The following is a 17576-nucleotide window of genomic DNA, read 5'->3' as shown; positions in this document are numbered from 1 at the left end:
TAAAGCAGATCATTGCTTTTCAAACTACGTAGCACGTACTCATACAACAGACTGGTTGCAAAACTCCGAGGAAGGCATTTCCATTAACCTTCAGGACCTGAAGCTGTTACCATAGACAGTATTTGCTCTTCTACAGATGTAGCTCTCCAACAGATTCCCCTGCGACTTTCACAGTCCCTCACTTTGCTTTCTCTCCCCATCATATACAAAAAAATACAGGCTGTTTATGAGGCAGGGGGTCTCAAAGGCAAACAGCACCCTTACAATGAGGTAGTGATGTTCATTCTGTAGGCACTCGCAAACATATACCTACATGCACGTGGTACATTCTCTGTTGCAGTCCTTTGACTGCAGGGCCTTAAATGTACAGGAATCAGTTCAAAAGCTGCAGAAAAACAGACTTTGGGTGTGAAACTTCAGCTGCCCAACACCACAGAACTAAGGTTTGAAGCAGGAAGTGAATCACGTCACGTACAACTGAAACTAAAAGTTTGTTACTCGGTGACCAACTTCCTTCTTAGGCATGACTATCCTTCTAGTACAACGCTACGAACTGCCTGGATGTTTGCAGGAAAAAGAGATGCACCATCTCAAAACGGGGAGATTCATACTCTAGAAAGAACATGAAATCCGTATTTCTGTCACGTAAAACAAGGCCTGGGTGCCATGACTAGAAAAAAGACACAGGTGTCACTATTATATCTGAAGCTCTTCCCATTTATGTTCCAATCACAAGAGTGTTTTTCCAACTACCATCCCTCCTAAGCCACTGCTGAAGAACTGGTACTTGAAACAACACAAGGAAGTGCTGCCCACAGGAATACCAACATCTGTTCCAGTAACAGGGTTGCAGCCTATCAATTGGAGATAACTGCTCTGGTGGCTTCTAAAGTAGTCATAGCAAGGTTTCAGGGATACCACTCTATCAGAAACTCCTCAATAAGGTATTTTTATTGGTGTTTGTATTTTGATACTCTTGAAAGTATTCATCTTTTTCCAGCTGATAACAAAAATCAAAGTTAGCGATAAGAATGATTCAGTGATCGTAATGATCCATTAACTTACTGCAAAACGAAAGACCACTATTGCTTCTTAGTTAAGGACTTTTGAGCTCCGCATTTCTGTTACATCAGTAATATTTTGGAAAGACGAGATTTACAACAGGTATAAATCAGTGCAACTCTAGCAAATTCCAATGGAATTGCACCAAACTCCACATACCGTAGGCCATTCTGCACGGTTGCCAAAAGGGAGAGGAATTGGGCTACAGAATCATTTGGCTCACACTGTCCTCACGGGGAAGAAAAAGTCCATGTACACTCTTCTTCAAACCCAGGCTAAAAAGGCAGGACAGAGAATGTTTAAAAGGCTGAGCCCAGTTTACTCAGTGTCTGTTAAGGAGTTTCAAAACTTGTGAAAAGGAAAGTCATTTGATTTATAACTGTAAATGTTCGAAGTGGAAATATTTCTCCAATACTAACAGAATCTACCTGAAAGTAAACTTAAAGCACAAGAAAACAGCAGCAGCAATCATGATGGAGTCACTAATGGAAGCAGGGAAGTGCTTCCTCTTTAGCAGTTACCATTCAAATGCAGAACATCTTTAGCAGCAATTTTTCCTAGAACAATTTTTCAGCTGTCTTACCCTACTTCACACATAGCCAAATCCCAGCCCCTAGTGAGAGTGCAGATGGCAAAGCTGAGGACTTAGGAAGGAAAAGAAGAATGGTAGAAAGAAATTTTTGAGACATAGCCCAAATTTTACATAAGAGGCTTTTAATTCCCCTGTTTTCCTGGTTCAAAAGAATAGCCGGCTGCCCTTCTGCAATCATTTTATATACATTACTTGTATTTTCAGAGGTATGTAAACAGAGAGTTGGATTTTTAGAAGATGAAGAACAAAATTCTCCTTCGTACATGCAAACTCTGAAGATTGGGTGTAAGGCTGAGGTTGCTGGCGGGGGGGCAGAGGGAGGAAGTGTGCAACCACAAACTTAGCAAGGCTGAAGGAGCATTTGCTGTACGCAGCAGTGGAAGAAAAAATAAGAAAGAAAAAGAGACTTCTGCTTTTGTCAGTAACGCAGCTTCAGTTTATTACAAGAATATGAAATCACAAAAAAGTTTCTCCCAGCACCTCTGCTTTTAAACAGACTGCTCTTGGGTGCGTTCTCTCCCCAAACCAGGCAAGTGAGTATTAGCACAGAATTGATCCAGCCACAAAGACCTTCTGAAGATACCCCCCCTTCAAAGACATGCTCAACCGAACAGCCCAAATCTTCTATTTAAAACTCTGAATCTTTGATCCTCCTCCAGGCTAGCAGTGCTGTAAGATATGCTGCCCAGCTGCAGAAGGGGAACACCTGGAAAGATATCTGCAGAGAGGAGAACCTGTCACTGAAGGTGAAGTAGCTGTCAGACCACATTGACTTCCAGTGTATCCCGTGGAGTGCACTCACAGAGTCAGCAGGCAGGTCTGCTCTGAAGGCTGCAGGATCATCACTGGCAACAGCTTAACAGAATTAAAGGAGCCCCTTTACCAAAGTAAGTGAGGGCAAGTATGCCTTTACACTGAAACATCATCTTCTTTTATGGGCTCTGCTAATTGCAGGTAGTTATATCTTATGCAGGGGGCTATTTGTTATTTATTTTTCAAAATGTATTGCCTTTCAGTCTGGTTGGCTATCTCCAACTTCAGGAGAAGAAATATTTCTATATTCTAAATAACTGCTTTACCACTCCTCTACATCAACAATCATATTCACTGACCATAAGGTCCATGGCTTTTACCTTCGTGGTTAAAGTTAACCTTCATTTCAGCAACACAGGCAAAAAGTTCAAAGAAATCTTCAGGGACAGATATGCTGCAACACTTGAACTACTATGAAAATTCAATACAGGAATTTCTATTTGCACCTTCTGGCCAATTTTCAGATAATGATGCACCACTCCCTTTTGCCCTATAAGTACTTATTCTATGACTTGAATGACTTTTGTGAGGAACTCTGTCAAAAATTTTCTAAATGTCTAAATTGTATCATCCTGTTTGCTCACTACTTTAGGGGCATATCCAAAGAATTTCATTAAACTGGAGAGTTCAGTGTTCCTCTGCATGAAACATGGTGATTTGGCTTACAGTTATGTCTGCTTAGGCATTATAGGAAATCATTCAGATGACTCCATCCAGACTTAGTATTGTAATTAATTCAGCATCTGAGTGCAGGCATTTGGACTTACCGTTAGGAACTCCAGATACTCAGTATGTCTTCTGCAAGATACCCTTTCTAAAGAAAGAAGCAGCTGGAAGGCAATACTCTGAAGGGGCTATGGGCACAAAAATGCTTTTTCAGTTAGTTGGCTCCATCTGTTTGACAAGTTATGAACAGATGCTCCATATCTTTCCAAATGCATTTTACCAGTGACCAGAAAAGTCAATTTTTCAGCAGACAAAACATCAGTATCCAGAAGTGGAGACCAGCCACTTTCAGAACTGTTCCCCTTTGAACTGGAACAGTTTGTACAAAAACAGATGTAACGTTCACAGATAGAAATATGGACCATTAAAATAAATGGAGGCTATTTTTCTTTAATCTGGAAAAAGAGTTAGAAATGAAAGGACACAGAAGTGAGAAAGAAACAGGAAAAAAAAATCAGAAAGCACCTTTAGGAGAAAAGGGGCCAAGGCATTTGCCGTTCAGCTGTGGAACAAAACCGAGTTGTGGCTATCGGCTATCCTCTGCTTGCTGGCCCAGTGTTTGGGCCTAGTTTGCCTCATTTTGGATCTATGTGAAACAGTCCCCCATCAGGTCACTGCTTCTCTACTCCTTCAAACAAACAAAGAAAGGAGAACGATTGTGTCCATTTAATAATAAATAAGTTCAGAGTGCATGTCTCTGTCAACACCTCCAGCTGGCAGGTGTTAACAGCTACCAAATATTTAGTCACTGAAGACAGGTAAATTCTACATTCAGGGTCCAGACAAACAGAGCTCACGGGTATTAAAAAACAGTGGGGATTTTTTACCATTATGATCTTCTAACAGTGAACAAAAAAACTCCATTAAACCTAGGGAGATTATACCTGAAGTCTCTTGCCTGGGGTTCCTGCTACGGCAAAGAAACCCTGCATGTGCCCCATCAGACAGACTGTAAAACATAGTTGAAGGTTTAGAAAGCAAAGATACAGTGAAGAGAATACCACAGCAATTTAAGAGGTATTTACTCTGGACCTCAAAAGGTTACGAAAATGGCCAAAAAAAATTGCTGAAGTCCAATTCAGCATTATCTCTCTGCAGTGGATGCTGCCTTTTCCAGCGCTGATCCACATCCCCCATAAAGAAGACCCATACGCAAGGAAGCGTTTTTTAGAGAGGGCAGATTTACGAGTGCAGCCTCTCAGGGTAGTCATGGTCCTGGCAGCAACAGGCAGAGATTACTGTAGTCGTGACTCAGGTTGCAAAGGTGCTTCTTCATTATGCTGAGCGAGACACAAGTCCCAACCTCGTAACATAACCAGAGAGAGTATTATGAAGTGTCTTCATGTTTATTGCTCTGCCCCACCTTGCAGTATAATCTTTTATTTGGTAACAGTGGGTTTTCAAGAGAATTCATTATCGACAGGGTCTTTAAAAATCTGATAGAGGAAAAGGAGAGACTGATGGTAGCAGAGAAGATACAGGTTAGGTAAACTCCTAATACTTCCCAATGTTAGTAAAACAGAAAGTCCTACTGTTAAAGTAAAGCAAGATTTCAAGAGACATACAGACAGGGTGAGACATATCTGGCTTAACAGAGGGTAATCCTTGGCCTCCAAATGAAATTTTCTTTAGTCACTTTCACTGTGTTAATATCTTCCATTGCAAATTTCAGTTTGGAGACTTTCCCAGTTCTCACTATGAACCATGAGCCAAATTATTCACATTTTCAGGCTACTGCAGTAACTGCAGTCCTACAGAATATCAAACCCTGCAATTATTAACAATACCTGTTGCTCTAGCCCCAATGTCCAAACTCAGAGCTAAGGAGACAGTCAGTCAGCCATTCCTATTAGTGTTTGAAATTGAAAAAAATCTTTTCTTAAAAATACAACTTTTATCCTACTGTATTCTGAAAGGCAAAGCAAATGTGAGAGCACAAACAAAAGATAATGTTAAAGCTATGACCAGCAGAGATAGAACTTTGATCAGTGGTTTGAAATAACTTTCTGTGGTTACTGCACGTGTAGCCACAGCAAACACAACAGTGGCTGAGGTTTCTAGTGGTCAAAAGCAAAATACAACCAACGACAAGAGTTTTCACGTGGCGGCTGTGCATGAAATTACTGGTGCTTGGTAGCAGCCATATGATAGTTTAGGTTCTTTAAAAGAAGTCTGCCATTAAACTGAAGTAACAGTCAAGCTGTAAGACTCACATCTTACTTGTTGTATTTTTTAAATTATTTTATTACAAAGTTTATGAAACTTCAAAAATGCAACATTATTTATCTTGTGCAAGTGGCTGCTCTGTACACAATGCTGGTACTGTGAGGTTCATACAAAATTAAATTACAAAAGCAGAGTGTTGTGCCTTCTGCCTCCAGCAAGCCCAGCCGTAGCGTACCCTTGTTCTGATTTGATATGAGGAAAAAGACTCATATTAAGTTTTCTTGTCCATATTCAGCAGTATGGAGCAGCACCAGAGAAAAAATTTAATAAGCCCTCTTCTAATCCCTAATTCAGAAAAGTCGGACAGATAAATTGTTTGTACCTGCATCCTCAGTTACCTGCTGCTCTGCCACCTCTTCTCCCATACCTGCTAACTCTTTGTACACTGTGAAAAGCAAGGTATGCCGCCTTTCTGGAGGGCGAAAGCCCTTACCTGCCCACAACCAAGCACAACGCATATTTGAACAGGGCCACAACGGACCACTCAGTACATTAAACAAAACTTTAGTATCATCTCTATCTAAACCATCTTGCTGGTAATCGACCTAACTGGAAACTAAACCAACCTGCTGACAAGGAATTTAGTCAGATCTGCTACGAAGACGTGAGTTGTGTTGTTACTGTAACACAACTGTCAGTCAGTGATGTTTATGTCCTGCTTCCCACGGACTTCTGCATAAACTCCGCAGCCTGTACTCTAGGGGGTTACACAATATACGGAGCTTGATGAGACCTCCCAGCTTGGCTTAAAGATTTTAATTCTGAGATTCAAAATCATTTAATGAAGACAAAATACGAATCACATCTTTTACTAAGCCTTTAGAAAGTACAACATAATCACAGCCTGCAAGCTGGTTGGTCAGTGACCTTGCTAAGCAACAGATAAATTTTATGATGATTTAATTCTACAAACACCACTCAATAGTTTTACGCAGGAAGATTTACAACCTTGAAGAAGTCACTAGAAAGGCTGCCCTGCGTTCCGGAAACGCAGAGGGCCCCAGCAACGCTGAGCTCTGAAAGAAGGGGTGTGATTCCCATCTGACCAGACAGCAGGTTCAGCGATACACTGGCCTATCTCTGTGTAAACCAGGTGCCAAAGTTAATTCTATCGAAGTCAACATAGTGGTATTGATAAAGAACAGGCCCTAGAATTTCTGATAAAAAGCTGCTTCCATGTAATACAAGAGATGTGGCTGTAAAATTCACATAGCAGTTACTTAACACCACACATTAAGCAGACCAGTGGTCTATTTCGTAACATACCCAATCTGTTGCTAGGAACAACTGCTTTTCTAAAGAAGTAAGACATCTTTGTTATGAATTATCACAATATAACCTTACTGGAAGAGGGCTAATTTCCTCTTAACACTAGGCTCTTTGCAATGGATTTACATCAGTTAGCATTCCTATTTCACGTTTGTTCTGTACAGAGGAATGGGGTGGGGAGGAAGTTTTCCCCTTCCCATTAAATAAAAAATACGCAGAGAGAGGCTGAACATCAAATACCTGATACGGTGCAGGAAAAGAAATGCAACGTGGCTGCAGTAAAAACAAAGGGTAACACAGGCGGTGTAAAAGACATTTCATAAGAAAAGGCACATGAGAAGTCCACATGGTCTTCTTGAGTACTCTTTGAATCCCAGTTCTGAGTATCAAGGTGGGTGAAATTAGACAGCGGTTTGTTGGAAGTACAGAGAGGCTTTAGTACCTGTATTGGTTCATTGGCTCTGTTACAGAAAAATCCAATCATATTCTTAAATATAAAAATAATGCCCCGACTGGACTGATAATCCTGTTTTTACAGGATTCCAAGCACTACAACAGTTATTCAATGAAATTATAAGGCAGAAATACTTCACGGCATGCAGATTGTCTTCCTTGTGACTATGGCAACATACACTCTAGGACAGTATTCACACAGTCTTTAAGCATCTAAATTTGGGTGCCTATGCTATGCACCCATACTTTTTCTATGAAACTGGTTTAGAGATACAGACCTCTGCTCTGAGTTGTTCTGCAAAAGCACCCTTTAACTTACTGGCTCCCCAGGAAACTTATTCTCCTAGTTTAGCTCCTAAATTCAGCTCCATAACGAAGAAAGTCTGACTACTCCTTCCTGTCTGACTTTTGCCTTGCCTGGCATTCCAGTTTGAAAGACCTATTCTATTTACGTCAGAGTCTGTAACTGATTATCAAGGCATACACAGCAGAAACACAAGCCTTTAAAGTTTTAGGAAGATCCACTCTGGTAATTTCAACTTTTTTATCTAAATTAATGATATCGTGCACATCAGTCCATCTCTCCTCACTTTCACAGCCCATCCAACGATATGTTGAGTGCCCCAAACACCCACTGAAATCTATTCTGCGGCAAGTAGAATTGCTGTAGATGTGGCTGCTGTAGAGACTGCTAATGGTGGTTACCCCTTTTCTCTCTGCTAATAACCCTGTTTTATTTGACTAACTTCTTTGTCAGAAGCCTAGCATAAGAAGCCTCAAATGCTTAACTATGATCTGATTTTTAAGAAGGAATAGGATCACTGGAGTAATTTTTCTGAGATCTGGAACACCTCCATCCGCTACCAATCCCCAGCGCGTTCTGACGCCTAGGATTACAGGAGTGCCTCTGGAGCGTGGGGGGACGCCCCTTCTCACACCCTTCCCCGCCTTGCCTTTAGCCACCATCAAGATGAAAAGAAGCAGCGAGCAGCTGTTAGTAAGAAGCTTCTTTATCCCAATTACTGCTGCTACCCCCTTCGTCAGCAGCTTAACAAGGCCAGGGAATACCTGCATTCCCACCTCTAGTACTGAAGCTGGTCCTCTTGAAGTCAGCGCAGTTTACAAGGGACTGAACCTTTTTTTAATGACTGAAACCGGAAGAAAATAATACTCAGGATTATGGCACCTTGCTGAACATACCTCCTCCTGCAGTCCTAGAATTTTAGTTCGAATTTTTCTCCTTGGCAACAAAGAGAGACTCGGGCTGTAGATGGTGAACACACTTGATAAAACCTCTCTCGTCATTCACATTTAACTCATATATTGCCACTTCTTTAAGAGCCAAGAGATGCATTACTTGCCTAGCATCAGTAAAAATGTTTTCCATTCATTTTATTCAGAAGCTATTGCAACTGATGAAGAAGATAAAGAAACCTACAGATAAGGCTTACATGAAAGGCCTTATCTTTTCATTTAGTCAAGGCCCGAGTTCCTTTGATAGGATAATAGAGTATTTTTTGGTTATCTGCACTTCACCTCCATCACCCCAAAGGATAAAGTATAAGCTCCATTCTTTTATTTGAGGCTAGCAATAAAAAAGGTCATGCAGAACGAAGCTTGTACATTTTTAAAAGAATGCTCAATGCTTAGACAATCCTCTTCTGTTTCCCTCTCACAAAGTTTAATGCCCCTTGTTAATCTATATATGCTTTTATGTGTGTTCATCATCATGGTACCTGAACATTGTATTAAATCAGAGACATAAATAGTGCAGCTTCCTGTGGCGTAGCTAACCCACGCTTGAGTTGGTAGAAAAAGCCACTGAATTAAAGCTATATTCTGCTTATTTCTATGGGCTGTTTTGCTCAGCTATATTTATTATTTTACTGTCTGTATTACAGCAACCCCTAAGCAGGCTTGCTTAGTGTCATACAACCTCACATTGTACGTCAACTTGTAGGTTCCACCTCACTTCATGAAGTTCTCATTTTCATGTTGAAGTTTGTAGCAGGATGCTATGCTACAAACACCCCACATCCAAGTCTGGGTATCTCTCATCAAGTGGGACGCCTGCACAAAAGGAGGATTAGCAGCCTTGCACATGCTAGATAGGCGATCACACCTACCTCGCTACTTTCACCCTCTACAGAGTGTCAACTTCCCAACTTCCCTTCCCTTTTGTCTTCTGCTGCAGTGCCAAAGTTTAGATAACACCAAAGGAAAAGCCACCATTCTTCCACTAGCCAACACCAGTTTTTCTCAGAATGGCCAAAAACACAGAAGGAAATCATCATGCAGAAAGTCAGCTTCCTCTGTAAGCCATATGATCTGATCCAGTTTCACTGAGTCTGTTGATATTACAAATCTCATAACAAGTCATAACTACAATATAAATCCTCTTTGCTCTAGGGATGAGACTTGCATAAACGGTATTACAGATGTCACATGAATTTGCAAATGTCCCTAGAGGAAACCAAGACCCACTTTCCAAAATTCGTTTTAAAGAAATTTTTTCCATCTGTACCATTCAGAGTATCATCTGAATTTACCTACCATAATGAAGGCAGTCAAAACTACATGTTTTCTGTAGTAGAAAAATATAGTCCTAGCATATTGTATTGGGTTTGCGTGGCAAGGTTTGGGGCAGGGGGAGCTACAGGGGTGCTTTCTGTGAGAAGCTGCCAGAAGCTTCCCCTGTGTCCGACAGAGCCAATGCCAGCTGGCTGCAAGATGGACAGGACGCTGGCCAAGGCTGAGCCCATCAGCAACAGTGGTAGCACCTCTGGGATAACATATTTAAGAAGGGGGGGACTGCACAACTGCAGCCGGAGAGAGGAGTGACAATATGTGAGAGAAAAAACTCTGCAGACACCAAGGTCAGTGGAGAAGGAGGGGGAGGAGGTGCTCCAGGCGCCGGAGCAGAGGTTCCCCTGCAGCCTGTGGTGAAGACCACGGTGAGGCAGGCCGTCCCCTTGCAGCCCATGGAGGTCCACGGTGGAGCAGATATCCACCTGCAGCCCGTGGAGGACCCCACGCCAGAGCAGGTGGATGCCCAAAGGAGTCTGTGAGCCCATGGGAAGCCCATGCTGGAGCAGGCTCCTGGCAGGACCTGTGGCCCGCTAGAGAGAGAAGCCCACAGTGGAGCAGTTTGCTGGCAGGACTTGTGACCCTGCGGGGGACCCAGGCTGGAGCAGTCTGTTCCTGAAGGACTGCACCCCGTGGAAGGGACCCACGCTGGAGCAGTTCATGAAGAACTGCAGCCCGTGAGAAGGACTCACGATGGAGAAGTTCATGGAGGACTGTCTCCCATGGGAGGGACCCACGCTGGAGCAGGGGAAGAGTGTGAGGAGTCCTCACCCTGAGGAGGAAGGAGCAGCAGAAACAACATGTGATGAACTGACCACAACCCCCATTCCCTATCCCCCTGCGCGGCTGTGGGGTAGGAGCTGGAGAAATTGGGAGTGAAGTTGAGCCTGGGAAGAAGGGAGAGGTGGGGGGAAGGTGTTTTAAGATTTAGGTTTTATTTCTCATTACCCTACTCTGATTTGATTGGCAATAAATTAAACTAATTTCCCCAAGTCAAGCTTATTTTGACTGTGACAGTAATTGGTGAATGATCTCTCCCTGTCCTTATCTCGACCCACGAGCCTTTCATTATATTTTCTCTCTCCTGTCCAGCTGCGGAGGGGAGTGATAGAGCAGCTTTGGCGGGCACCTGGAGTCCAGCCAGGGTCAACCCACCACAGATATCAACAGTGAAACAGATCCAACAGTCACCTCTGAAGAAAGTCCCTGTCTACATAACAATCTGGATTACTTAAAAGATTTGGGAATCCATGAAAAGATGATGGTTACAAATACTGAAGTAAGTCCTGAAGCAAGGATTTTTATCAGTCTGAAATACAAAGGCATAAATTAATGAAAGCAGTCTGCCAACTAGCCCTGAAGCTGATCCACCAGGAAATGCGGCAATGAGGATTTGTTTTTTCCATTCAAGGTATCTGTACTTCTGTATGTTTCCAAGCATTGTATCATATAATCAATCTAGATGGTAAAAGTTTTGTTTAACTTTAACTCCTCAAGTTAGCTGATACTTTTCTTCATTTTACAACCACCAGTTCCTGTTTCCCCTACCAGATTCTTTTAAAAATCAGGTTAACTGCTAGAAACACATCTTTTTCAACCCATCGCCTTCAATCTCTGTTTTGTTTTCTGTCATTCCTACCCTGTCTCACTTTTTCATAAACCTTTACAGTAAAATTATTATACAACTAGCTAATCCACTTGTCACAATGCTAAAATTTTCCCAATTCAAAGCAGAAGCTAAAACAGTGACAAAGTAATGGAAAAAGAAAATTAGTCTTAGACAAATTCAAAGCAGAACATTTTTGCATTTGGTGTTTATATGATTTTACTTATAACACTTAAAAATACTAAAAGTCTCTATGAATGACCCACGGAGGCAGAGCCATAAGAGGACTAATCACACTTCTACAGATAAGAGCAAATGAAAAAGAGTTGACCAACAGCCATGTAGAGGTTTGGGTTTAAAGCATGTCTTTTTAAAACTACTAATTTTCTTTTTAACCAAGAAACTCAACTCCTTATCTTTTGCATTCAGGGTGCACACTTCTCAAAATACTCTGGCAGATCAGAAAGACTGTCATCTTTTTACAATACCTGCTCTTCATAGCCACTGTCTCTTCCTGGAAAGAGGGGGATGAGAGAGATGGGTACCAGTGTCAGGAAAACCTGATGCAAGTGGTTCAGTTCACACAATGGCAACTTCACTGGCATACCTACTTCTTGCTGAACCCAGGGCTGCTCTTTGATGAAAATGTGGGAGAGGAGTTTCAACAGGGAATACTTGCAGGTGGCTTCTACATGTAGTTATTTCCAGCATGATAGGATGTAACAGCACAACTCCAAGCTACACTGATTTCTCACTGCTTGCTGGGTGTGCAGGACGCTGCCCACCACCTCTGCCAGGAGAACATCATTCAGAGAACAATGTTGTAGGTGATTCTCTCTTACGCCTGTATTAGCTCCATGCTCAGGGTTAATGCATTTACACACATTTTACCAAGAGTTTTACCATGTGGGGATTCTTAAACTGTACTGTATCATAAAATAAATTCTTGATCTGTCTCTATTTCCTTAACAAACTTGGCTTGCTCTTTTTCAGCCTGCAAAATTACCAAGTGCTAAGATACCATGGTGATGGGAAAAACAGAAAACACCGAAACAGACAGATTCTCTTCTCTTTAACTGAAATGCAAATTCCTTGTTTCACACAGGAAATTTTAGTCAGAACAACTGCATAGACGCAAATCTTACCAAAGGTGAGTGTTGTGAATGAACAATTAATGTAATGTAAAGCCGAGCTTTGTCCCTGCAGATGCAAAGCCAAAACAAACAAAGAGGCAGTAAAAAAAAAAAAAGAAAATTCTATGTAAAAATAAAATAAACTGGGATCAGACCATATTAATCTATACAAACAAATAGAGAAACAGACATACAAAGTGTTCAGAAAATTATGGTTGCAGAAACATCATGGACTGTATTCAGTGAATCATTTCTTTCTCCAAAGCTGTTGGAAGTCAGGCCTATTGGTAACTTGCATAAGCATGTTATAGGACTCACAATTCCTCAAACATTTGCCTTTAAAGTGACACAGCTATAATGAAAACACAAAAAGCACCATGTAGACAAATCAAGTGTAGTTACGTGGGAGAGAGTTTGAAGATCAATTCCTTACTGTTTCATTTGTGGGATTTTTAAAAATGCTTGGGCTCCAGACAGTTACATGGAAATTTCACCTTTCAGTTGTATAATCTTTTTTTTAAATTTCTACCCTTCAAGCCCCTGCCTGGAAGACCAAAGCTTGAAAATACAAATTACAGAAGTTTTAAAAACTAGAAGACAGATAAAATCTCTCATAATTATTTAAAACTTGTAATCTTTAAGGCTCACCGCATGTTCTTTGCCATCTTGACTTACAATCTGAGAGCAGAAACTAGAAATAATATTAATATTAGCAGTAATTAACACAATGCAATGCAGTGCAAGCAAAACTGAGTGTCATCCTTCATGACATGACATTTGACCAGCAACCATACATATGGCCTTCAATAGATATAAAAGCCAAATCTTATTCTTTACATATCACCTGAGCAAATGGGCAGCTGGAGTAAGCAAAATTAGACAAACCAGCCATGAGAAAAAAGACTTGTCACTGCAAATTGCTGAAAGCTTAGAGCTGCAGGAGCCTCTGGTACCATTATCCTCCTTTGTATGGAAAACTTTCTTTTTCGACTCATTCAAATTCAGTGTCATTGCTACCCTCTAACACAAAGCCTCTCACACAATGTTTTGCATACCAGCTCAGGATCTCTGTAAATAACCCCATACACAAAATAACTGAGCCATCTCGTACCCTGTAGGTGGCAAATGATTAAGAATTTAAATACATTGCAAGTCATGTCCAATATTGGTTTACTCCCGACTTAGCCATGCAGCTGTCAGCACACAAACCACTAAGTTTGTACCTCTGTTTCTGCAACCATAACTGTGTCAAGCAGCATCTGCTAACAAGTTTAGTCCCCTTAAGAAGGATTTAAAATATTTTATCACATGAATTGAACACTTTAATCATGTGGATTTCAGAGTAATAGTCCTTTTGATTTGCACACAGCTTGAAAACATGTCAGACATTTCTTTCAAAATCTCTTGCCAACAAGCTATGGAAAATGGATTTTATTTCAGGCATTCTGAACTGTTATTGACAACAGAACAGTTTTTCAGCCTGCTCTAAGAGTTTCCAGGATCCCAGATTTATCTCTCCATCTCCACACTTCTTGTTCCCTAGCAGCTTGTGTAACTTACCAGTGATACATTCCTCAGCATAGGCTGTCAGTTCTGTACCCATCTGCAGTGACGTTTTTAAGTCACTAACAAGATGACCTAATCAGCATCTGCTCTTGCTATGCCCATGTGCTGCCATGACATTTATTTCTTTTTAACATTAATCTTTTTCACATGTAAAATAATGTTAAGATGTTCTAATGTAACAGGCAAAAATGTAATGATTTTTCATAAGCAACATCATAAAATTGTTTCAGTGACTTCTAAATTATTGATATACTTCACTTGTGACTATGAACAACAGGATAAGTGCCTGTTTTACTTTTGATCCTCCATTTTCATCCCTTCTTTTTTAGGAGAAGCTCTGCTATATAGCATGCTACTACACGTGGTTTTCCCATCCTATTAGGAGTAATTCTGGACATATACAGCTGGGGGAAGAGTGTCTGGGGGGCTGCCCGGTGGAAAAGGACATGGGGGTGTTGGTTGACATCCTGCTGAATGCAAGCCAGCAGTGTGCTCAGGTGGCCAAGAGGGCCAATGGCATCCTGGCTTGTATCAGGAATAGTGTGGCCAGCAGGACTAGGGGAATGATCGTCCCCCTGTACTCGGCACTGGTGAGGCCGCACCTCGAGTACTGTGTTCAGTTTTGGGCCCCTCACTACAAGAAGGACATCGAGGTGCTGGAGCGTGTCCAGAGAAGGGCAACGAAGCTGGTGAAGAGTCTAGAGAACAAGTTGTATGAGCAGCAGCTGAGGGAGCTGGGGTTGTCTAGTCTGGAGAAAAGACATCTCAGGGGAGACCTTATTGCTCTCCACAACTACCTGAAAGGAGGTTGTAGCAAGGTGGGGGTCAGTCTCTTTTCCCTAGTAACAAGGGACAGGACAAGAGGAAACGGCCTCAAGTTGCGCCAGGGAAGGTTGAGATTGGATACTAGGAAAAATTTCTTCACCAAAAGGGTTGTCAAGCATTGGAACAGGCTGCCCAGGGAAGTGGTTGAGTCCCCATCCCTGGAGGTATTTAAAAGGCATGTAGATGTGGTGCTTGAGGACACGGTTTAGTGGTGGACTTGGCAGTGCTAGGTTAACAGTTGGACTTGATGATCTTAAAGGTCTCTTCCAACCTAAATGATTCTATGATTCTATGATATTCACATCTTTAGCTCAGCTGTATACTGGGTCAAAATTAATGGCACTTGAAATTTACAGGATTTATTTTTGTTTCCATAAAGCTTAAGATAATCTTCAATATCGATTTTATTTCCAGGATGAACTGTGCATGCTGAAGATAGAAACCAAATGAAAGACAATGTTTCCAAGAAGCCATGAAGATGCTGACATGCAAGACGTCAAAAAACCACTATGAGAGAACATAGATGATAGTATGCCAACAGATGCATGAAAGGCAAGTCTTACTGTATTTACAAGGGTCCACTGGAAGCAACTATCACTACAAATGCACAGAAAAAGACAGCAGACCATAGCCTGCACCAAGGAAGGGGCAGGAAAAGGTACTGCATTGCACATCACCATAGGCATGGCTAGCCTTTCAAAAGTACAGCCTGATCTCCCCTGCGTCACTGTGGCCCACTAGCTGGTATCGAAGAGGAGGAAGAGGAAGATAACAACCCACCAACCACCTGTCCCCTCTGAAGCAGGGTGCCAATATTTGTAAGAGAGAGCCTTAATTTCAAACCCCCAAACATACAGACAGATTGTCTCCTTACTCTCATCCACCCTTTCAGAACTACCTCTGTCTTTGTTCGCATCTTTAAGACGTAACTCTGGTAGCAGGGACTCGGGTAAGACAGAAACATACATATTTTCCTTTTTCTTTGCCCCAGAGGAGGTATGTACAATACTATGTCATTAGAGCACATACCAAAAGGTTCTCTTTTGGTTGTATCCTCCAAACAAAGCCTCCCTTAGCCTACTCATACAATGGTCAGTGCGTTGCATGCTGACGAGACAGAGAAATGAAAAAGTTAGTTGAGTATATAATGCACCTTTATCTCATTAAGCATTGAATGCCAGAGCATAGTCCACAACCTCAACACTGTAACCATATATTCCTGTAACCAGCAGAGCACAGCAATCAGCTCAAATCCTTGCAATGCAGTTGTATCATGATATATTTGCATTGAATGTCATGTTCCAAATTGGAACTGGCAAGCATCTTAGCCTCACACAACAATGCCATATGGAGTTACATCTGATACTGCTCGAGCAGAACTCCCTTCCTATCCAGAATACATCAAACAGTGCCACAGATATGCTATGGCATTTAAATAGTAATAATGCGGATGTGAGGGCTAAATTAAAAATGTGTTGCATATTAGAAACAATTTGCGCACCAAGATAAAAAAAGGGATTCACTGGCTTTTGGCAGCAGAACTTACAGATATGTTAAAAAAAACCATTTTACTTAATTACCTATATGTCAACTTTCTTAGGCGCATTGAAAATATTAGCACAGAGAGAAAAGCTCAACTAGAAACAAAGATTTTGTTGCAAGTGGATAAAAGAGGAGCTGAGCACCAGAAGTTGTGCATCTAGTTAGAACAGGGCACAGGGCCGGGCTGGCTGTCAGAAAGAGCAGCTCCACTTCAGTTGCTGCTTTAAAACTCTACAGATGTGAGTTTTGTGCTTGTGCAAGTCAGGTATGTTTTCCACTCGCACAAAGAACAGCTGAGATGCATGTGTTGCCTCACCAATACGCCTCTGCTCTGGCCAACCAGGGTCACGTACAGGGAAAGAAAAGTAGTTCAAATCTCTGATTTTACTACTTTACAGAACCCGTATTTTATACAGTTGCAGTGTGCTGTTGCTCTCAGCACAATTCAACTGTGTGCTGTCAAGAAAACTAAAAGATTACCAGTTATAACCCTTTGCAAGAATTTTTCTCTTTTTAACACCAGACCACTTGCCCAATTCATGCCTAGACCAGAGAGCCACCAGACAGAACCACTCACTGCAGTCTAGATGAGGATTTGAGAGCTCTCATGTCACTGGAGTCCTGTTACCAACTTACCGGGCTGCCCATCATCTCTTGGGAAATCTGTTATTCAGTGGAGGTGACTGTTCAAGGCTCCAGTGTTGGACAACAGAACCAAAAAGCACAGTCTCCCATAATAACAATACCATTACTTTTATGAAGGAGCAGATTATTCCAGAAAGCCAAAGGATGTTTTGTCCCAGGATTATTTAAACAACTTTTTGGATTTTTTCAAATTAGTATGTGGCAAGATAAATACTTCAAAAACACTACAATGACTAATTATTTGATGGGTCAAATCCCAGAGGTTTTGCTTCAGCTCAGACAGCCTCACTAATGACTCCACTGGGAATGCAGGTTAAGTGAAGAAAACAGGATTCCTTAAATAGTTTTCATTCCCTGAAACACATTGCCAACTAGTATTTGCAACCTGTTTTCTGAAGGTCCTAAAAGGTCAGAGCACTTCCAAGATGTCCTCTTCTACCAATACAGAAATAGGCCTTACTCAGCCCTTGAACAAGGTGACCACCTGCCTTATCCTCTACCTGCTCTGCAGTAACACTGGCCTTCCAAGCAG

At 41.6% G+C, this 17576-nt stretch overlaps 1 protein-coding gene and 1 long non-coding RNA gene across 2 annotated transcripts in view; one reads left to right on the top strand and one right to left on the bottom strand.

Moving 5' to 3' along the window:
* The window catches only part of PRKCE (protein kinase C epsilon), a 299488-nt gene that overhangs the window by 238095 nt on the left and 43817 nt on the right, over positions 1–17576 (bottom strand). The window lies entirely within an intron of this gene.
* On the top strand, positions 2416–15597 carry LOC148053239 (uncharacterized). Its single transcript, XR_015708806.1, has 4 exons — positions 2416–2541; positions 10820–11138; positions 12327–12483; positions 15272–15597. It is a non-coding gene; the product is annotated as an uncharacterized LOC148053239 (long non-coding RNA).

The sequence above is a fragment of the Nipponia nippon genome, unplaced genomic scaffold, assembly GCF_047370975.1.
Source record: "Nipponia nippon isolate SJK-2023a ecotype South Korea unplaced genomic scaffold, ASM4737097v1 scaffold_4, whole genome shotgun sequence".
Lineage (NCBI taxonomy): Eukaryota > Metazoa > Chordata > Aves > Pelecaniformes > Threskiornithidae > Nipponia > Nipponia nippon.
The sequence above is the reverse complement of the archived record's forward strand: the minus strand, read 5'-3'. Positions and strand labels throughout refer to the sequence as shown.